Below are 24,124 nucleotides of genomic sequence, written 5' to 3' on the forward strand. Positions count from 1 at the left end.
TAGGCCATAGAGTTAGTTAGTTAGATAGATACATAGATATGAACCATAACTATACTGTCTACTGTACAGTTCTAATCATATATTCAAGGAATATTCAGCCTCTGCACTACTGTTGTTCACGAAACGAAAACAAAAAAATTAACGAGTCTTGCGGACAGCACTGACACAGCCAAATCTTAAATCTCAAAGTCTGTTTGAGTGTTACATGATTCATAATTTAAAAAACAACAACAATAAATTGATAAAGAGATTGTATGAACACAATGAAGAATGTTTATCAACGTTTAAAGATACGCAAGTCCTTATACAATATACTCTAATAATAAATATGATTTAAGTGTTGTTATATCACACTCTTCGTGGACTTCTCGACAAACCTAAGGATTGTGATAACTTCAAGTTGAAATTAAGTAATAAATTTACAAAACGATGCAAGAAAATTTTGATATGAGACGAGAATTCGACTAGACAAGACAAAAAAACTTTATTTCTTGTCTCGTCTCATCTCGTGACAATACTAATAACAACGATCTTAACTGTACGGGTTCTGACCATACATTTAGAGGAAATGTCACCCTTTCGCACAGATACACAACCTAAGTACTTGGATCGTACTTGTAATGTACAGTCTTATTGAAGATAGCGAATCGAACCTTAAGTAATCACGACCTCAATAAGATTAAGACTCGAATAGACGAAAAATAACACAGCCAGCCGAAACAGTCAAGTTTCTTTTTGGTCTCCTGATAGATAATAATTTGTCCTGGTCTCAACATATTGCAAAATTATCATCCTCGGTAATTTTCATCCTCGGTAATTTTCACCCTCGGTAATTTTCCTAATAAGCTCACTTGTTACCATTTTAATTATCATCCTCGGATGTTCCCATTTTAATTATCATCCTAATAAGCTCACTTGTTCCCATTTTAATTTCCTAATAAGCTCACTTGTTCCCTCGGTAATTTTCATTCTCGGTAATTTTCATCCTCGGTGATTTTCATCCTTGGTAATTTTCCTAATAAGCTCACTTGTTACCATTTTAATTATCATCCTCGGATGTTTCCATTTTAATTATCATCCTAATAAGCTCACTTGTTCCCATTTTAATTTCCTAATAAGCTCACTTGTTCCCTCGGTAATTTTCCTAATAAGCTCACTTGTTACCATTTTAATTATCATCCTCGGATGTTCCCATTTTAATTATCATCCTAATAAGCTCACTTGTTCCCATTTTAATTTCCTAATAAGCTCACTTGTTCCCTCGGTAATTATCATCCTCGGTAATTTTCCTAATAAGTTCACTTGTTCCCATTTTAAGCAGAAAAGCAGTACTAACAGCTTACCATGCACTGTTCCACAGCAAAATCAGATATGGAATAGCCTTTTGGGGTTCGTCCACTGAATTAAGAAAGTTTTTATACTCAAAAAGAAAGTGATAAGAAAATGAAATGAAATTTTTGAGTTTTACGTCCCACGGTTATGCCGGTTAGGCTAACGGAGACGGTGATGATGAGATATGAATGAAATGGTGGAATGAAGAAAGTGGGAGGAAACGGGAGAACCCCGAGAAAACCCACCCACACGGTGTGTGTCCACCACAAAGTCCACTTGGCGGGAGCAGGGTTTGAACCCGAAACCTCTAGCACCAGAGGTGAACGCTCTACCACTGAGCCACTGCGGCCCCCAGAAAGTGATAAGAATAGACACTAATACTTCATTTTATACTTTTTTTTTTGCAGAACGCTATTCAAAAACCTAAATATTCTTCCACTTCATTCATTGTATACATACGAAACATTACTTTTTGTCCACAAGGAACAAGAACTGTACAGAAAGAACTCAGATAAACATGGATATAATACGAGAACAAAGTCACATCTCCAAGTTCACCTTTATAATACCACTTTGTTTTGGAAAACAATTGCATACAAAGGTGTACAACTCTTTAACTCATTGCCTAATCAAATTAAGTCTATTACCAAACATGAAAGTTTCAAAAAGTCAGTACGTACTCTGTTGCTAAACCACTGCTTTTACAATGTAGAGGAATACTTACAAAGTGATCTAGGTTCTGCTAAGTCCTAAATGTTATTTTATCACATTATATATATATTGTATAAAACTCCATATCTTCTATATAAGGAAACCACAATATCTTAAGTTTTTCCATCACTTAGGAAATATTGTAAAAGTAGTTATGTTTTTAGTTTAATGTGAATATATACTTGTATAATCACATCATTGACATGTTCTATACCATAATGGCAATCAGCCAATGTAAATGGACATTTAACGCAATAAAAGAAATTTAATTAAGGAAAGCGATGTAGTGAGTATCGATTATGTCGAGCCCGAGCTCGAACGAAAGCGAGCCTAAGTTAGTGTAAGTCGCACTGAGACTAGTGAGATCGAGCTCCATTGATAATAGTGTACCAGAAACCAATATAAACTACCATTACAAAATGGTCATATAACAATTTACCATCTATGACGTTTATTATTATTATTATTTATTATTATTATTATTATTATTATTATTATTATTATTATTATTATTATTATTATTATTATTATTATTATTATTATTATTATTTTACAATGAAACTGAACGGTATCCTTCAGGCCCTGTTTGCTTTCTTTTTCTTTCTATCTTAGAAATAAAAGGAAAGAAAAGACCTCACCAAACAACCTGTTGTTCATTGCACGGGTTTGACCTCGTTTTTTTTTTTTTTTTTTCTTCTCAGTTTTCTAACTGGTTGCTGACCTACCATGTTGTGTTATGCCCAAAAGGTATTTGTTCTTAGCAGTAGCATTTATAATTACTATATTTCGCACTTTTTGTTGTTATGGTGTTAAAAAAAAGAAAAAGAATAAATAAATATATAATGCAATACACTCAAACTCTGTCTTTGTGTGTGTTATGTGTGTGTGTCATGACCACATTGTAGTCCTTTCATCACGACACGACAGATGGAAAGCAAGAAATAACATTCTATCATCATCTACAACACACTACACCTAGATCTGTGGAAAATTTTCCTTGAGATACCGGTATCTTCCGAAAATAGACTTTACGTTTTCGTAACTTGAGAAGAACTTGTTTCGACAGAGAAACAAGGGTCATGGGAATTTAATATGTATGAATAAAATGAGCACGTGTTTAGTAGATACTGCACTGACGCGAGTTGGTCACTGACCAACAACTTACTGTTAGAAGCTGTTGGATATCTGATAAACGCGGAAGTCCTTCTGTTTCTGCCAAGATTAGAAGCCCTGCTACTTGAAAGGAAGCAATGACCCGTTTCACTCTCTTTATTTACAGTAGTTGTTATAAGAAGGTTTGAAAAGAAAAAAATGTCGCAATAAACTTTAGCAGCCGGTTTTCTTACTATTTCGTCTTTGATTGTGGTAATACAAACATGCCCAGAAGGTAAAAAGTCATTAAAAGACTGTGTTTCTTTATAAAAGGTAGTTACAACATATTTTCTTCCTCAGCGGACTTTTACAGATCGTTGACTTCGTACGTCTTTGCTTATTGCGACTAGAAATGGACAGACTTAATTACAACCATTTTTTTTCTTGGTGCTCACAACTTCATATCTACATACATTAGTTGCAATAACTGTGATTACTTACTGCTAACTATTAACAAACTATTGAATAATGACTAGATTATGAGACTCAATGACACTTACTTATGTGTGTGTACTTAAGTGCTACTTCCAACTCAAGTCTAAAGATATACCACATTGACTTGATACCTAGTCTTCCATTCCAAGCGCTGCTATCGGATGAAGGAATTCCACTCCCTTTCGCTAGGGCTCTCTCGCTTAGCAACAGCTGAACCCTTATTGGCTCAACTTTGCAGATGTGTCGAGGGTGTGAGTTTAGTTCACATTTTTGCCACGGCTCAAGACATTTTGGCAGCACTATAGTAGGTTTGTCTACAACAATGCGCTAGAGAAAATAGTACTAACTTTAACTACACAATTCTGATACTTTTCAGACTCATTGATAGGTTGCGATGACCAGATACTTCCAAGGATTATCGAGCAATTATAGAAGATCACACCCACCTAATAGTATTCAAGCAGGTTAGTCTAAATATGATACTCAAGAGTATCCAACCCTCGCTGGTGGTCTAGTAGATTAGCACGTGCATTTGGTGCATGTGGGCCCGGGTTCAGTTCCCGGATGTTGAAGGGACGCTAAATCCCAAGTCATCATTATCCAACCAAACAACTTAATGAAACTCATATTGCAACATCTTTCTGATTCGTCCCGGTAGTTCATATGAATAAAAACCCAATTAAAATTCAGTATTTTAATAACATTTTATTATTACTATTATTATTATTATTGTTATTATTATTATTTTCTGACGTAGGAAATTGGTTAAATTAAAACAAAGTTGTCTAAAATTGAACTCATATTATCACACGAGTGAGGAAATATGTTTTAAAAAAGAATCTCACGTTTTGGACACGTGAGAAAATATAATGTTCTTCATACAAAGTCTATATATGCACATTGCAATAACATCATTTACAACTGCAGTTCCCATCATTTGGAGTTAAATTCTCACTGAAATTGTCACGCAAAGTCCAAAATTAAATTTTGGGAAGAGACATCTTTCTCACGTATAGAGAACGTTAGACATTTTCAGCTGAAGTGTGTATTTGGTGTCATAGCACGTGTTTGCAGCTCTATACACACACACACACTTTCTTGGTTTTTCCTTGAGTTAAAAGACTTTCTTTCGCAACGAAGGCGTTGTAAAACCGTTGTTTCTATAGGTGGTACAAGTAAGACTCAACACCACATTTGAACTGCAAAGAAATATGTAAAGCGAACAATGTACTCAAGGTTTTTATAAAATTTGTATATATTTACAAAATGATTTAACAAAACAATTTTTCATAGAAGTTAAGGAAAAAGTTATACTGGATTTTGATTAAATATAACGGTTATATTCTTTCCTCACTACATAGGTTTGGTATTAATTAAGAACAAAATGAATTTGTTCGATTTTAAATTATACTAGCTGAACCTGTGCTATTTACCGAGCACACAGTTCTAATATGAGCGTGAATCTCCTTCCCACTTCTCACAGTATATGTGCAAGTTCCTTTACGGACATAAGTAAAGGACAGGAAGATTCCCAAAGGGAGGGAATTGCTATAGACAAACATATAAATGTAATATTTTAATTAGGGATGGTCACAAAGTTCCGGTCTTGAGGAACGGGTTCCAGTTCTGGATCCGAAAAAAACGGTTCCGGAACCGGATCTTCAAGAACCGGACCTGTTCAGAGCCGAAAACCAGTTCCTCTAGGAACCGGTTCCGGCTATCAATAATTTTAATATAAAATGTTGGGGTGAGTTTGTGGCAAACTTGGATAAGTGATAGATGATACTAAATGCAAATATTTTTTCTTATAATTCCATATCCGAGTAATCCTCACTGTGAGTTCACAAGCCTTTGAAGTTGCCAGCTTGCAATAGGTTTTGTCATTCAGATTAAAGCAAAGCGCCTGAAATGTCCATCAACCCGCTATACGTTGCTCCTCTACTGGTTGCCTTTCACAAGGGTATCAACCTTAACGTCCTAGTAGCAATATTGAACTAATAGGCTCAAAAACGATGCTTAAAATGTGGAATAGAAAAATAAAGACAAGTTTTTCGAAAATTTGAATGAGAACTGGCAAATCTATACAAAATTTGAAATCTACCAGCGAAAACGGCATATTACTAGCATTTGTGACCTTCGAGATCTCATTGCCGAAAGGATTGGCCACAAACTTATCAACTTTTCTTAGCCAAAAACATATAAATCTAGCATTTTATTACATAGATATTTCACAATAACTTCCGTCGTAGATTAATTTATGTTTATTCGATTTTCATAAAACAGTGTATATTCAGTTTGAAGCTTAAGAATTACCCAAATCATTTGCATTTAAAATTAATAAGTGCCAAAAGAATAAATTGAGCACGGCATTCACTTAATTGAACTGAAAAAAAAACGAGGAAAACTCCAATTAGTGTGACCAATTTCGGGAACGAACCTTGATCTCCAAATTCAAATTCACAAAATAATTAAAGCAATACACAGAGAAATTTGAAAATGTTATTCGCATTTTGGTCCGTAAACATGAGAATTTCGTAGTGTGGGGGGATGTGACCCTTATATGCCAACGTGGATATTATTTACAAACAATGTATGTTTTTTATAAAAAAAAATAAATAAATAAATCATATCATTGATTTGTTGGCTTGGTTGGAATTTGGCGTCCCTTTCAGCACCGAGGCTGTATGAGACGTGTAACTACAATTTAAGACGAAATCCGAATGAACGTAATGTTTTCAAGTATTTGAAATATTCTTCCACAGGGAATCGAACCTGGGACACAACACATCAAAGGTTCACGCGCTAGCCACAAGAGCGAAGAAGGCTACGAATCATACCATATATAAGCATATAATAATACAACAAAAAATTTAATGATGCTTCTGTAAATTTATTATAGTACCCCAGAGCGCAGCGTCGCACAGTGTAAGAACCAACGAATTACTTAGATAACTTTCCTGTCATTATTAAAATATTCAATGTTTTCTTTATTCAAATTTAATTGCCCCAATTAAGCACACGAGGTAATGAAGTACAAAAAGATCACCGCGGATACTTTTTTTTCTTTATTCTCAGAGTCAAATTGAATTAACTTTTGTAGTTCCAGCTATTTTAGTCTCAGTTCGAAAGGGATCCTATGAATGTTTGATTACTACCCATTTTATTTTGGACAAATGTCATTTTGAACATCCTCTTATGTTGATAATTGTGTTAGCATTTCCCATACGCACTTACCTCCTGACACATATATATTTGGTGCGAGTGTGGCCTGTTTGTCGTCCACGCAAGTAGTCTGACAGCCAATCAGAAAATTCAATCAGACGTAAGAGCGGAAACGAAAGAGTATGAAAAGGTTTTGATTGGTTGAAATGTTCTTGGAGAAATCTCTATCAGGTTTGCAGTAATTGCCTTCGAGAATTTTCTACATCTCTCTCTCTCTCTTTTTTTCTCTGTCTGTGACTCACGTACACACACTACCATAAGAACATGAGCCAATATCCTAAGATCTCTGCAACCATAATCGCGTTCCAGAGTAGTACGACGAAAGAGAAGAGTGAGAAAGAAATTAGCTGAGAGCGTGGCTGAATGGTGTGTGTGTGCAAGTGTGTTTGATGGGTTTGAACTTCTCAAATATCAGTTAATCATGAGATTAATGGTTCTCTGGTTAAAATTCAATTTTAAGTGATATTAAGAGAAGTCACACATATGTATATGTAGGCGACAAGTTCGACGTATGTACCTCCAAAAGATTTTTGAAGAATGAGAAGAAAAAATTAAAAATCAATCTGGAATGTACTTGAGATTCTTTTGAACTAAATCCTCACCGATGGTCCAGAAGTTAGTACTTTTGTTGGTGCACGAGGTACCGAGTTCGATTCCCGACGAGAAGATATCAAACACATCAAAGCGGTTCCCACTCTAAGCTCTAGGTTTCATCTGATATAGCCTTGTTGCTGAAAAGGGCGTAAGTACAAATGAATCAATCAATCAATCATTGAATTGATTTAGCTATTGGTACGTAGATGTACACACGTAGATTTGTTTTTAATATTGAGATTGTTCTTCCAAATAGATCACATCGTTATAACAAACATTCTTCTAATTCTTCATCAATTTTATAGGCGGTATATTTCCTATTTTGCAATCTGGAACAGAAAATAGCAGCTAATTGATAGTTCAAAAATAACTTTCCTTACATTTACAGTGGCAGGAAAGAGAGGGAGAGAACTAAGAAAACTACACTTAATGGACGATATCAAAACGGACAAATCGAAATATATATAAATTGTGATAAGAAGAAAAGCTACGGTAAAGGTTATTCGATTGTAATATCTTAACACTCTTCATTTCCGTTGTACAGAGTCCATATCGTCAAAAACACGGCGTTGAATTTATGACCAATTTTGAAGGATGTTTAACGAACGTTCGTATTAATCTATAACTTTTCCGATTTTCATAAAACAGCTTGTATTTTATTTGTACTTATGAATTGCCCATATTGTCGGGTGCATGGGGACCACAGTGACTCACCTCTGCTACGTGGGGTCCCTGGTTCGATTCCAGCTCTCACCAAATGAGGTTTGTGAAAGGGCAAAGATCGTGTGTGTGTGTGTGTTTTGTAGCGGATCTTCCATTTCTTCCCACTTTCATCATTAGATCCAGAGCCAGATCTAGCCCGGGGCTGGGGGGCCTAGCCCCCCAGTTTTTTGAGTGACAAAAATAATTGAAGCTGTTATTTATACATTTTTTTAAAGTTTATAGTAAACTCATGATATAGCTATCTTTCATAGTCTGGGTTCTGCTTGCTCTCCAGCTTTTACTTTGTAGATCCGCCTCTGCTAGATCTAGATTATTATCATGCATCTTATTGTCGTCATCCCCTTTAGCCTCGGTACGTAATCAAGGGACCAGGGGCGTAAATAAGGGCCCCGCAGACCCCGCATTGCGGGAGGCCCAAGCCTTCACGGGGCTCCCAAATCATGATATAGGACGTAGAGAAGGGTCCTCATTCCACGTTGTCTGCGGGATGACCCCCAAGCCCTTAGTCACACCACTGCAAGTTAAACTTTAAAAAATGTAAGAGATCTAAATTAACCAGAGGCGAAAAGGTTAATTCGGCACGGCATTTGTCTGGCAAAACTAAGAAAAACCCTAGGAAAATCCAGTCAGAATGACCACCTAGGGAATCGAACTCTAAACCTTCAATTACAATCTAACCAATTACTTATGCTTGCATGGGTATTTTCGGTTTGATTTAATTAAGGTTTTAACGTCTATTTTAATCCAGACCCAGGTTATAAAAGACCTAAACTGTATCCTATTATGCAATTGAAGCACAGTCATACCGGAAATCGAACACGAGACAATATATACAGAGATGGAACACACACTAGCAGCTCGGTTGGCTAATCGAGTATTCTAAAAAAAAAAAAAAAAAAAAATGTACAATCGAATTTAATGTTAGCATTGGTAACAGGAAACCTCCATAAAGAGGAGTTAGAAGATATGACAATTGGTCATTGTGTTAGAAAAAACTGTAAATGATATTGGCAACACTGTAACATGCAAACAGATGTGTCGCATTCTTTTTTCTTCTTCTTCTTCTTCTATCTCATTCGTTTAATAACCCGCTCACACAGACAGTCACTCACAAGCAATTCCTAAATAGCATTCTTTCCCGTTATAACAAGTTGACTTCTTGAGTTACATGGTTTTGTTTTATTTTTGGTGGGCCAATGGCGACAGCCGCATCTTTTCCGACATCACTTATTCAAGGTCACGTGTCAAGGTTTTTTTGGTTCAAACGCACCAACAGCAAACAGCGTATGAGGTCAACCATGACCTCAAACAAGATATACGATTTTGTTCTACATTTTCAAACCTTCTTAGCATGAAATACAAAAGCAAACAGAAAGGGCGAACAAGAATTGAGGGGGTGGGCGAAACAGTGATCTAACCCACATTCTTTAAAAATGGAGTAAAATCTAGTTAAAGTTAAACAAATGTGCTTTTTTGTACAATATACCAAAAGCAACCACAAGTGGTTGAATCTGTCATGCACATTGTACATATATATATATATATATATATATATATATATATATATATATATATATATATATATATATATATATATATATATATATATATATACACAAGGGCGGATCCAAGGGGGGGCTACGGGGCTATAGCCCCCCCCTTGACGCTCAGGTTTACACTGGATAAAATGGACTTCAATTCTGTTTTACACTGGATAAAACGGCAAATTATGGTTAAGCCCCTCCCTTGATCATATCCTGGATCCGCCACTGTATATATATATATATATATATATATATATACAAGGGTGGCCATCAGGGGGGGCAAGGTGGGGCGCTCGCCCCCCCCCCCCTCTAAGAGGAAATCGTACTTGGGAATATCGAAAGCCCAATAGAATTTTTACATTAGTTATAGCAAACTTTGAAACTATATTTGAAACCTCGCTTATATTTGCCCTCCTTTGCAAACCACAATATATATATATATATATATTGTATAAAAAGCACATGTGTTTAACTTGATTTTTCTCCATTTTTAAAAATGTGGGTTCACCCTCTCAATTACTATAAAGCCACTAACTTGTAAAGAGATCGAATATATCACCTTTTTTCAGGAGGGGGAGAGAATTTCAATTTTAAAGTCCTTTTAAAATTTGTTTCTTATGTTTTATCCCATCTTTCCAGTCTGGAAAAAAAATCTTTATCCCTTTATAAAGCTTATTCAACTGCCTCCAGGGATCAATTACGTATTGGTTTGCGTCAACGCAAACCGAAAATTTGCATTTTAGTTTGCGATAATCGACATAGTAGTAATAATTATAATAATTATAATTGCCTATAGCATTTTATGCTGCGTTACGAACCGCAAATTTTGCGAAGACCGGTACGTAATGAGACAATAGGACAAAATATTTGAAAAATATAATATATATAATCATAATTTTTAAGAATCATTTTGTTAATATCTATCTGTGTATACACAGTTCTATCTTTATTTTCTCCTTCTGATAAAATTCTGCATACGTCACTTACATGTACACTAATCTTAGCAAGTCACTGAGGCAGGAAACATTAAGCAACTTAGTGCCATACACAGTTTAATCAAGGATAAAGGGAGTTTTAAGCACCTAAGTTAATATCGATGATATTTTAATAATAATAATAATAATAATAATAATAATAATAATAATAATAATAATAATAATAATAATAATAATAATTATTATTATTATTATTATTATTATTATTATTATTATTATTATTATTATTATTATTATTATTATTATTATTATTATTATTATTATTATTATTTAAATGTGTGTTATTATACATATGAACATCTTTATATTGCCTAAGCGCGTTGCCATTTTCAAATACATATATAATAATTATAGGAATGGTCTAATATAAGTGTAAACTTAATTACTCGTAAGAAGATAAGGATGACATGATGTCATGTAGTGAGAACTAATTCTTTATGACTGACGTAGAGAATCAATTTTCTTGTCATGTCGTGATGTCGAGAGAACTAAATCTCGGCAAGAACCATCGAGATTAACTAATTCTCTGTAAGTGATGTCAAGAGACCTAATTTTCTATAAGAAATGTGGATATAATTAATTCTTTGTAACTGACATCGAGAGAATTGATTTTCTGTGATATCGAGAGAACTAATTCTCTGTAAGTAATGTGGAGAGAGCTAATTCTTTGTAACAGACGTCGAGAGAAATTATTCTTTTGTATCTGATGTAGAGAGAACTAATTCTCTGTAAGTAATTCGGAGAGAGCTAATTCTTTCTAACTGACGTCCGGAGAATTCTTTCTCTGTAAGTGATGTCGAGAGAACTAAATCTCCGCAAGAAACATCGAGATTAACTAATTCTCTGTAGGTGATGTAAAGAGAATACATTCTCTGTAAATTATATCAAGTGTACCAGTTCTTCTTATGTGTTGTCGAGTTGACTAATTAATAATCTGTAAATAATTCCGAGAGTATCAATTTTCTGTAAGTAGTGTAGAATGAACTAATTTCAATAGAACTAATGTTCTGTGAGCGATGTCTTAAAAACGAATCTCTGTAAGTGACGTTGAGCGAACTAAATCTTAGTGTAAGTTGAGAAAATTAACACATGTGGTGTGGGATAACACTTTTTCCTGCAGATTTGTACATGTCACGTACTTTTGTATATAGAAATGAGAATCTCTTGTCTTAACCAAGACGTTGTGTGTTGTTGTAAAGCAGCAAATTCTCTCTTGGGAAATCACGCATGGATTATGTGGGAACAACACATTTGGAAGCCTCTTCACGCTGTGTATACTACATCATTATTTCTATGGTTCAGAATGGAAAGAGGGACAAGAAAATTATTTCCCGTGTCTTTCCGAATGTCTTGTCTCTCTCAAATGTTTCTTGATATTGATGTCAACATGTTGAAAAAAGGTTTGAGGCGCAATAAACTTCGAATACCAAACTTTCTTGCCATTTCCCGTAATATTTTTGTAGATGTCAAAATTATCTTTTCTTCCTTTGTATGAGATTACTTGATGAACTATTGATTGGTTACTTTCAGTTGTTTAGTATGTCTCCACATATGACCGTGCCTAGCGACACATTTTTGTCAGCGGTTCTTCACTTTTTGTATATCCGTTTTATAAGTCTGCAGTTTTTTTTTAAATCACAGTTTAATCTCAGAAATGACGAAATGCCTACTGTCAAAATGGCGTCCTTTGAGTGGACACTTCATTTCTGGGAAGAGAAAGATGTCACTTGGTACTAGATCCGGTGAGTATGAAAGTGGGGCAATATTTCATATTCTAATTCCGCTGCCTTCATCATGGATATATAGGTGTCTGACAACAGCAGCACTTCTTTTGTGACCAATCCATGACGTTTCTTCTTCAGTTCCTGTCATAACTTAGTCAGGAGATGACAATAATAAGTGCTAGTAATAGTGTGCCCTCTGGTCTGTCATGGTGATCGTTTCACAGTCCCAGAAAACGGAAATGATCATCTTGGCGGCAGACTTCTGCGCTTGTGTCTTTTTTAGGGTTGGTGAAGGAGGAGTGTTTGCATTGTTCGTTCATTTCCTTTGTTTCTGGGTCATATGGGTAAACTAAACTTTCATCCATTGTCACTAGTCTGCCGAAAATGTCTGTTTCATCCATTGTCAGTACTCTGCCGAAAAGTCTGTTTCATCCATTGTCACTAGTCTGCCGAAAAAGTCTGTTCCATCCATTATCATTAGTCTGCCGAAAAAGTCTGTTCCATCCATTATCATTAGTCTGCCGAAAAAAGTCTGTTTCATCCATTGTCACTAGTCTGCCGAAAAAGTCTGTTCCATCCATTATCATTAGTTTGCCGAAAAAAGTTTGTTTCATCCATTGTCAGTAGTCTGCCGAAAAATTCTGTTTCATCCATTGTCACTAGTCTGCCGAAAAAGTCTGTTTCATCCGCCTCACAGTGAATTCAGAGAGTTCATTTTCAGCATCCTCACGATTTCTCTTCTGGAAAAGTGTAAGCAGTCATGGCAATCACTGTGTTGACATTTTCTGAAAGAGCAGCTGATTATGAACGATATTCCAGGCAGACCCATAACTCACACCTATTGCACATATAACTTTCAATGGTTATCCTGTCTTCCATTATGATTTTCTCAACTTTCTCCGTAAAGGCAAGATCATCAGTAAAAGATGGTCTTCCAGATCTAAAGGCGGAGTCTGCGGTGGTCATATGTCCAGTTTGGAATTCCAGTTGTATACCATTTCATAGAATGGGCTTTCATGCTCATAGACTTCTTCCATCTCTTCGTGAATCTGCTTTGCTGATATTCCCTCAAGGCGGAGGAGCTTCATGACTCTCCGTGAATTAAGTTGTCAATCATCGTACTTTCAGTGATTTAATTGAAGAAAAGAAAAGGAATTGTTCTAACCAGTTCATAATTTGTATTGTTAACATACAGGGACCTAACTATAAAATGCATGTCCAAGGGAGTTCATAATTCGTCACCTTCTAGATGATTTTCACGAAGTTTTTGATATTTCCTCGTATTAAGAGTCTGTATCACTGCGAAATTAAAATACCGCTAATTTTACAGTAATTATGTGACATCTTCAAATAGATAAAAGATAATCGAAAAGTGGATCAAAACCTCCCTAGACGATGTTATTTTGCATGAGGTACCGTTATTACGAGTCATCTAGTAGCTTTTCGTTTGCTGTTATTTAGAAACGCGAAAATAAATGCCGATTTTCTAAATGTCTGGAAATTGAAAGCAGATAAATGAGTCGTGATAACGGTATCTCAAGCAAAATAATACTGTCTAGCGAAGTATTGTTCCACTTTTCGATTATCTTTTATCTATTTGAAGATATTACATAATTACTGTAAAATTAGAGGTATTTTAATTTCGCAGTGATGAGACCTCTTAAGAGTAGCAAAGAAACCAAATAAATGTTTGGTCCTTGTTATTTTTGTGTAAATTAGATAACTTCGATATCGTTTTTCTTTTTTATCATAGTTCATTTCGTAGGTCGTAGCAAATAATAACATACGTGTTTCACTAAGTACGTTTGTCATTTACATAACTATCTGATACATATTTTTCGGAGTAGTTTAGTTCGTAGTTCATTTTCTGCCAACTTCTGTGTTGATTACATCAAGCCCAAAAAAAAAAAAAAAAAAAAAAAAAAAAAAAACCAGTTCGGTAGGTAGAAAGATGTTAGATACTCAGAAGGGTTGTTACTGAGGATATATATATATATATATTGTATATTTTACTTATATCATTTTCTCTAGGGATTCCACTTCAATTAACACACTAGCACGTGTGATTCCTTTCCGGGTTTCTGTGTCAAACAAAGAATTAAAATCCACATAAAAAGTGATAGCACAAGTAACATGATGTTCATAATATATATATATATATATATATATATATATATATATATATATATATATATATATATATATATATATATATATGTTGCGTTGATTATAATTTCCATATAATAACCATTTCGTCTTATAACGACCTTGGTAATATCAAGAGTTGTGTACCGGAACTTATGTATGTGGAGCATGCACATTTTTTTTATATACTTATTATCAGCCCAAAAAAAAATTGACTTTTCACTCTTTTTTTTCTCAACATGTGAAGCAGCGTTAAGAAATCACACTCATATACACACTAGGAATAGATATTTCTGTGCCATACACACATTTATACCTAGATATGATATACATATTAGTTATATAGTATGTTTTCTTGTCTCCCAGGGAGTGGCTGCTTACTCAACATTGGTTTCTGTACATGCCTTTCTACAAGTTTTCGTAACCTTAATTGTCTCCAGCTCTTTTTATTTTATACTGTAAAAGAAAACATGACTGGGAAGTGTGAAGATATATTTTTAAAAAGAGCTTAAGAGTACGTCCCCATTCCTGTATGATCCTTGTGAAACGAAAAGTACATATTTACAACTATAGAAGCTGTGTGCAAGGTATCTGTTGTTCTTCAGAGATTTTATTATCTGTTTGGATTATTACATCAGGAAAAAAAAGGTTTAAACTTTAGAAAGCTGAAAGGTAGATACTTTATAAGAGAATAAGTACCACAATTTACGACTAATTATGATATCTATACAGGATGGTCCGCCCAGGTCTGTACTGCCTTGCGAAATATTTAATACTTTGACACCTAGGTGTTTATTCATTAGTGGGATCTAGAAATTCAGGGGTTTTAGGCATATTTTACGTCATGTTTGGTTTGAAATGAAATGAAATGAAATCTTTCAGTTTAACGTCCCACGATTATGTCTGTTAAGCTAAGGACGAGCATGTTTGGTTTGAATATGATGAGTACAAGTAAATACACTTCTATTCTGAAAATACTTTTTCTAAGGATATCTCAATAAACATTTTGAAACTGCCAGTTGCACATACACACACACTATATTACTTTCCACAAGTTACATCAGTGAAGACTCTTAGAGTTGCAGTGGCTGAATGGTAGGGCGTTCACCTCTGGTGCATGGGATTCTTGGTTCGATTCCAGCTCGCGCCAAATAAACTTTGTGGTGGACAAACACCGTGTGCGTGGGTTTTCTCGAGGTTCTTCCGTTTCCTTCCACTTTCTTCATTCCACCATTTCATTCATTTCTCATCACCGTTTCCTTTAGCGTAGCTGGCATAACCGTGGGACGTAAAACTTACAGACTTCTTTTCATTTTTCAGTGAAGACCCTTGTCTTTTACTCCAACTAAATCACTGAAAATGTTGCGTAACACAGTTATCCTTTCTGTTAAAATGGAACGTTCAACTCACCGCTCTTTCGACGAAAATGTCTTGAGCACATCTAGCCAAGGTGCGAAATTCTTGGGGAGTTCTCCCATTTGGAATATTTTTGGAAGAAAAAAATCTTCATTAAAACTTGTTTGGGGATGAATAAAGTGACACTACTGTAAGATATTAGCAAATGAACTACAGTAATTCATTCGTAATTAATATGTATTTCATATGTGATTAATGGATGAATTAGTGATTAGGCGGTGTCTCTAATCTTACATAGTTCAGTAATTGTGGACGTTCAAATGCATTAATGCTCTCTGAACACACACACACACACCTCGATTGTTATGATTTCGCACTCTTCACTCATCGATTTCACCAACAACCTAAAGTTTTCTGTTTACCTTATGGTTTATAAATGATTATTTTATTTTGGTTATCTTGTTTCACACATTTATTTCGTAATGACATCTAAAACTAGTGAAACCTAAAGTGGATTGTTCTTCTCTTTTTTTTTAAAAAAAATACCGAACTCCTTACATTTTATTGGTATTTCTAAATATTTTTTTCTTTTTTAAATTGAAAATAAAAATAACAAGTGTTCTTAATACAATATAACATTAATATATGTTTCTTCCTGTGAATTGAGAAAGTTAGCTGCCCAAAGGCGATTCTATTTGGGACTTACGAAAGGGAAAGATAAAAATATCCGCACAGTTGCTAACTCTAGTGAGTTTTCTAGCATTATCTCAAATATGCCAAACTAATATGCCAAATTGAGTTTCTCTTATGTTAGTATCGCGGTTAATCACACAATCTTCCAACATATTTTTAAAGTTTTATTACGCCTAATTGTTTTGCTCGATCCTTTCGCCTGCTATATAATATATAAACTGGAATCATTTAGCGTCGAAGATGGACGCTCTCTCATTTTGCCGCTATGCCTTCATACCTAGAGGCGCAAACCTGTCTTCAATATTCGGGGGACGGGTAAGACCGTTCCCATAATCTTTTTTTAAAATTATTTTTTAAGCGATGTTCGAAATATTTGTGAAGTTGAAAAACAATGCTTTGGAGGATCAGGGAAGCAAAGTTGTCTTCAACATTGGGAGGCGGACAGATTTGAGGCTTATTCTGCAGGGTGGAGAGATGAGACTTATATTACATTAGATGAATATGATTTCTGAGGTGAACCTGTTATATATAAAGGGTCGGATCCAGGATTTTATAAGGTGGTGCACCAATAACTACCAGTATATCAAAATTAAATTTGATTTTTTTGGTTCCTTTAGGCATCTGTGCTGTGAATGAGGAATTACCCTGGAAATGCTGTCTGGTCTTGGTGAATTCTTTCCCTTCAACCTTCAGAAAATTGACTTAACTTTTGCTCTTGAAAAACTCTCCGCTTTGTTTTAAGCCACAAGTGGAAACATGACAGCAGAAATTTTCTGAAGGTGTTGCTATTTTTACGGCTAACTTCTCACTTCAGGTAGTGTATAAGTACAACGAAGGGGAGTGCACGTACACCAGTGTACTCCAGTAAATCCAGACCTGGTTGTATATTATATATCAGGCGATGTAGGTGAAGGGGCAGTCGGACAAAAATCATCACATTTCTTCCCAAAAAACAAATTACAAATCGGGTTATTGGGGAGGACCATCCCCCCAGTTCCAAGATTGAGGGGACATATCCCCCTCATCTTTCTGGGATTTGCGCCAGTGCTCATACCCAAAGAAATGATGTTAGGGAAAAAAAAAAAGTTTGTTAGCTTTCGTATATCAAGGTAAAAACAAATAAACAGACATAATTTTGTCACTACAAGACTTACTTTAATGCTTAAGCTTGCTTGAAGGTAATAGTGAGTGAACCAAACTTCGTTTCCTTCCTGGCGATGACATAATTTTTTTTTTTTTTTTTTTTTTTTTGCATCACAATCTGATGTGCTAGTTGGCAATTCTGTTGTTAAGTCACAGTTTTATCACCTAGATTCTTTTCCTGGCAGCGGAAGACGGGTCCTCAATCTTCTTGAAAAAGCATGAACGGAAATTCATCATTGTAAATCTACAAGAGAAAGCGGAAAGGCCAGGCTTTAAAAGGAAGGACTTCTTTCGTTCACACTTTAGAAAAAAAGAAAAAGAGCGACATCTCGTAACATTAAGCGAAAACTCTTTTTAGTTCGAATAGTGAACAGTGATGAAATCAATTTTTACATCTCATTAAAATGTGTGTGTGTTTGCTTTTACTTTTATTTAATGGTTAATTTAATGAAAGTAAGAAAAAAAAGAGAACATAAATTTGTCACTTTCAAGTGTTAGAAAACAGAGAAAGTTTTAAATCTTGGATTAAAAGCAAATAAATAATAGTGGACACTTTTAAAACAGAATTAAGTAACGCCAAGCCAACTATCTCTTGTAAAGAAAGAAGCTAAATTATGATAATGATTACAAAATATATATAAAGTGGCCTCTCTTATCTATGTTTTCACGTATTTTCACTTCTTTGCAAGCAATATTAATTAATTACAATTAACAGATAGAAACAACAATAATTTTAGGAGTGATCCAAAAATGGAACAAAACATTGCGATCTTCGCCATTTAGAAACCCAAAAATGCAGCTAATGGTTGCGATTTTGGCTGACAATTAGTTTTTTGATCAAAATTTTTGAACGGTCCCTTAATCGAGTTTTCGTATTTTCTACAGAATAAGCACATCACACTGAGTTAAGTGATACTTTGGGTTTGGCTACACTATATGTAGTTCTCCAGATATAAGGCGTACAAGAAAAAATTTTGATTGAAATATATTGGAGTTTTTTTGGATTAGGGGCCACAAAATTTTTGAACGCCCCTAAATAGAGTTTTTTTTTTTAAACGGAATAAGTCCATCATACTGAGTTAAGTGATAGTTTGGGTTTGGCTACACTATATGTAGTTCTCCAGATATAAAACCTACAATAAAATTTTTGCCTGAAATATATTGGATCTTTTGATCCAAAAAGCAATGCTAATCTAGACCTTTTTGTGTTTGTTTTAGTGTGCTAACACAGAAACAAACAAAAAGACATTTTTTAAATTAAGTTTATTGTACTTTCTGCTATGCAGTTACAAGGATGTTAGTAATTTTATTTTTACTGTCTTTTCATGTGACCTTGCAATATTGCACATACTGTAAGTTTAGTTTGTTTACGTGTGTAAACAACCTGCAATAGTGGTGTGTTTTTTTTTTTAAAAAAAACACAAAAACAAGTCAAGTCATGAACCAAAACAGCAGCAAATTATGAACAGAACATGAGAACTAATGAAAGATATAGCTAGTGGCGGATTTTAAGGGGGGCATGGGGTAGATTCATTTACATTTTGCCCCCAGAGTATGGCCTTATCTATGACAAGATTTTTTTTTCTTACACATATAAGTGCAGAGCCTACACTACTAATTTACTGAGCTAATTTGACAATTAAAATTATAAATTGTTAATATAACTCCATATTTTTTGATTTATTTAAAATTAAAATAGAATAAAAGATATAATTGGTTTATGCTTTGATTTCTGTGTATGTTCAGGCGGTTTTCTTTGATCCCACCGTAGCAACAATACAGCGTTATTGGGAGAAGTGTTCCCAGTTCCCTCATCTAACGATGCACACGTTTCCCGTGTCAACTTCGCGTGCCTTAGATATCTCATCAGTATGGAGCCCAATCAACTGGTACGATTGGAAAAAATCACCATCTTCGATTACAAATCGGCTATTTCCAACAAATTTTCTCTCTTTCCATTTGTCTTTCATTTTTTTTATATATATATCTTTACTCTTAACGGAAATAGTGTATGGCCCCGGACTTTTGATACGCCCGGTATAATGATCATTTAATACCCCAGCCAGCGGCGCCGATTTCTGAAAAATGTGTTCTCCCTATCCAAAGTCGCTGAAATGTTTCGTTCATTAAAAATGACGTGGTCAATCGTTCTAGGGTCTCGAAAGTTCGATCCTGTGTAGCAAAATGCATCGAATCCATAACGTAGGTCCGGTGTACAAAACTTTTTTTCTTTTTGTATTGTTGTGTTACATGTATCCTCCCAACCCAAAATCGGTCGTTTTCGCCCATACAAAAAAAAAAAAAAAAAAAAAAAAAAAAAAACCTGACACGATCGATCTTAATGGGGTTTTGGAATTTGGATTCTGTGCAAAAAAAAATCGAATCCATAAACTGGGGTCCGATGCACACAACATTTTTTTCTTTTGTATGGCTGTATTATTATAAGAAACAACGTGTCTCTAGAGATTAATAATCAGTAACCAATGTGTCTCTATAGATTATTATCAGGAATAACTTGTCTCTACAGATTAATAATCAGTAACCAATGTATCTCTATAGATTATTATCAGAAACAACGTGTCTCTAGAGATTATTAATCAGTAACAAATGTGTCTCTATAGATTATTATCAGAAACAACTTGTCTCTAGAGATTAATAATCAGTAACCAATGTGTCTCTATAGATTATCAGAAACAACTTGTCTCTAGAGATTAATAATCTGTAACCAATGTGTCTCTATAGTTTATTATCAGAAACAACGTGTCTCTAGAGATTAATAATCAGTAACCAATGTGTCTCTATAGATTATTATTAGAAACAACGTGTCTCTAAAGATTAATAATCAGTAAACAATGTGTCTCTATAGATTATTATCAGAAACAACGTGTCTCTAGAGATTAATAATCAGTAACCAATGTGTCTCTATAGATTATTATCAGAAACAACGTGTCTCTAGAGATTAATAATCAGTAACCAATGTGTCTCTATAGATTATTATCAGAAACAAAGTGTCTCTAGAGATTAATAAGCAGTAACCAATGTGTCTCTATAGATTATTATTAGAAACAAAGTGTCTCTAGAGATTAATAATCAGTAACCAATGTGTCTCTATAGATTATTATCAGAAACAAAGTGTCTCTAGAGATTAATAATCAGTAACCAATGTGTCTCTGTAGATTATTATCAGAAACAACGTGTCTCTAAAGATTAATAATCAGTAACCAATGTGTCTCTATAGATTATTATCAGAAACAACGTGTCTCTAGAGATTAATAATCAGTAACCAATGTGTCTCTCTATATTAATTGTCAGAACCAACGTGTCTCTATAGATTAATTATCAGTAAACAATATGTGTCTGTAGATTATCAGTAATGTTGTATCTCCATAGATTTATTAGTAAACAACATACGTAACGTATCTATAGATTAATTACTTTATGGTTTGCTCCACATGTTGAATACATATGTTTCTGTTGTAACATTTTTAAGATGCATGCTTTGGTGTCATCAACTAAACATATTTCCCGACCGTGCTGAAAAAAAAATCTTTTCTACTAGTCTCCTTAACTTATTATTGACTTCTAACATGCAAACAGAAAAAAAAAATCCACATTAAGGACTATATTGCACAAAAGTTTTCGTACAAAAAAATTTCTTTTGTAATGTTTGAAGACAATAACTAGGAAAGAACATATCATATACATTTTTTTTTAGCAATATATATGAAATGATTACGTGTGTATTCTTCATTCTCATGCCATTATAAAACATTCGAAATACATGCACGTAATTTTCTCATTATAAAATGTAGAATTTTCTCGTAAAAAAAAATTGCTGTGTAAAGAGCCTCATAAAGCACTCTATGCTGTGTATGCACTCATTTTCTGATTTCTTCTGATTTTCTCATAATAATATGTGACACACATTCTGATTAGTATACATAACGTCGGATGATATTTAGTATGAGTAATCAAGTTCAGTTGATACGTTGATTTGAAATTTAACGTCCTTCCCAAAACTGAGACTCTTTGATTCAAATCACATAACTTCATACTACGAATCCAACTTCAGCCTCCTACAGTGATGCCAACTCATGGGAATAATCCAATTTTGTGGGATTTTTTGACATTGATTTTTCGGGAAGGGATAAAGGGAATTTTCGTCGAAATTGGCAACAAATATGGGATTTTTTCACTGACAACAACAAAATTCTTTATGGGTAGAAAGTAGACTAATTATCCCTCAATAATCTTGAAACCAATGTTAATTGTCAAATTTTGTTACCGGAAAATGTATGCTAGTGCAGAAAGTAGCTCGTGATTTTCTAAAAACAAGCTCCAACAAATGTAAATTGTGCTATGATAGTTTTTAAGTACAAAGAAATAATTTACGGAAAAAAGAAAAATGCAAACACACTGAGAAACAAACAACTTCGAAAATGTTCTACACAGAATGACTGCCAGGGGCGGATCCAGGACGGACTTCTGGGGGACGGTGGGTTGTAATACTGCTGCTTAGAGCTACTTTTAAGAGCTCCAAACTCTGGCATGGGTTTTGTTTATATATGAAATAAGAAAGTTTCCTCTTCTGGGGGGGAGGGCGATTCCCTTCCCCTGGATCCGCCCCTGATGACTGTAGAATAAAGTTCTTCTAGTATCCTTATGCTCATTACAAAATGACACAAAGGAATAACGTACATACTGAATGTGATGATAAAATGTTCTTCTTTTCGTTATTTTCAGCTGTCTTTTTCAATCAAGGAACAATAAGTATTCTCCGCAAAGTCTTTCAAAAAAAAAAAAAAAAAAACCTTCATCAATTACTTGATAAATGTAGAAGATAGTAATTTACTCATATATTGAAGATAATATGTGACATTCATTTTAATTTTTTTTTATTTATTTCTTGATTTTGTAATTAGTATAGTGTGGGAAATTAAAGAGCAAAATGGGAATTTCTGCCTTTTAAGATGGGATTTTATAATGTTTCAGGTCGGCATCACTGGCCATAATAAGTCTTACGTTCTGTACTTTTCTTTTTCCTAGGAAATGGCTCGATATTAGTTTCATAAATCATCTTAATTTAGTGAGGGAGGAGGTTATTATATGTCCTGTAATATGTCAGAACATTATAAAGAAAAGAAAAATTATATGCATTCGTTTAATGCAATAGCATATACTATAATTATTACCGATGCACGTAAAGCTCATTTGCTCAAACTTAAACCAGGGTTTAATCTATCCCTAAGTACTATGTGTTATGCAATTTTCTGGATGATTATCATTTAATTTAATGAGTTCAATGTCGCAATCAGCCATTTCTTATTCTGTTGAATGAAAATGGCGATGTGGCCATCATTCTCTGTAAGATCATAATACATATAGGCTAGTGGTTCTCAACAGATATGTCGCGACACACTGGTATGTCACGCACTTCCCTAAGGTGTGTCCCGAAATTTTAGAATCTAAACATTATGACGAGACAGACTGTACCAGTCAACACCTCCAGCGTCAGCAATAATGCTTAGTGCTATATAGATTCATTATAAAATCTAATATGTTTCACTATTATAATAATAAATAATAATAATAATAATTTCAACAAGTGAGTCGCGATGCCTTTAATGTTCTGTAAAGTGTGACGTCTGCCGAAAAAGATTGGGAACCATTGGTATAGGCCCATCTATTATGATCATCAGCGCTGGACGAGGTAAAAATATGTGTTTACTGTGAAATACAAGAGATTAATTATAGCTGAAACAAGTGAAAGACAGCTTCTATCAGTTGACTAAATATGCATTTCCAGCAACTTTTGTACAACTTATCCGAATAATTTGATGGATGCTTGCTATGAAACATTAAGAAATAAGTCTTTCTTTAAAGTGGAAATTAACCAAGAATAAAAACATAAGGAAAGAGGGTAAAAATCAATCCCAAAGTTAGAAATTTACGCATATGACTTAATGCAATATCAAAAACAATTCCTACTGTAACTATGGAAAGAAGTTGATGCAAAATGATCTGAACGCTTCTCGATAATCTCTCGATTGTTTGAAGTTAAAATCGGTGCAAAATAATGGGAGTAAATTTCTCTAATTAGTATTTTTTTAGAGACAGCGTTTTCCTGAGTCTTTAAAAATTGCCCTACATAAAACAAATTGTTATTCTAAATCTTTTGCAATAGACACTATATAGTTATGAAATTCAATCCTTGACATAATTATATACTCTTTAACAATTACTCTATTTTAAAGAGAACGAAATCTCTTCTAAATTCGTATCCCAAATCTCCTTTCTCCTAAATATGTATCCCAAACCTTCTTTCTACTATTATGTGTATCCAACCTCCTTTCTG

General features: G+C 34.3%; 1 protein-coding gene across 1 annotated transcript in view; it reads left to right on the forward strand.

Annotated features, from left to right (window-relative positions):
* The window catches only part of Nep2 (M13 family metallopeptidase neprilysin 2), a 141,492-nt gene that overhangs the window by 19,318 nt on the left and 98,050 nt on the right, over positions 1 to 24,124 (forward strand). The window lies entirely within an intron of this gene.

The sequence above is a fragment of the Thermobia domestica genome, chromosome 13 (genome assembly GCF_964235325.1).
Source record: "Thermobia domestica chromosome 13, izTheDome1.hap1.1, whole genome shotgun sequence".
Taxonomy (NCBI): domain Eukaryota; kingdom Metazoa; phylum Arthropoda; class Insecta; order Zygentoma; family Lepismatidae; genus Thermobia; species Thermobia domestica.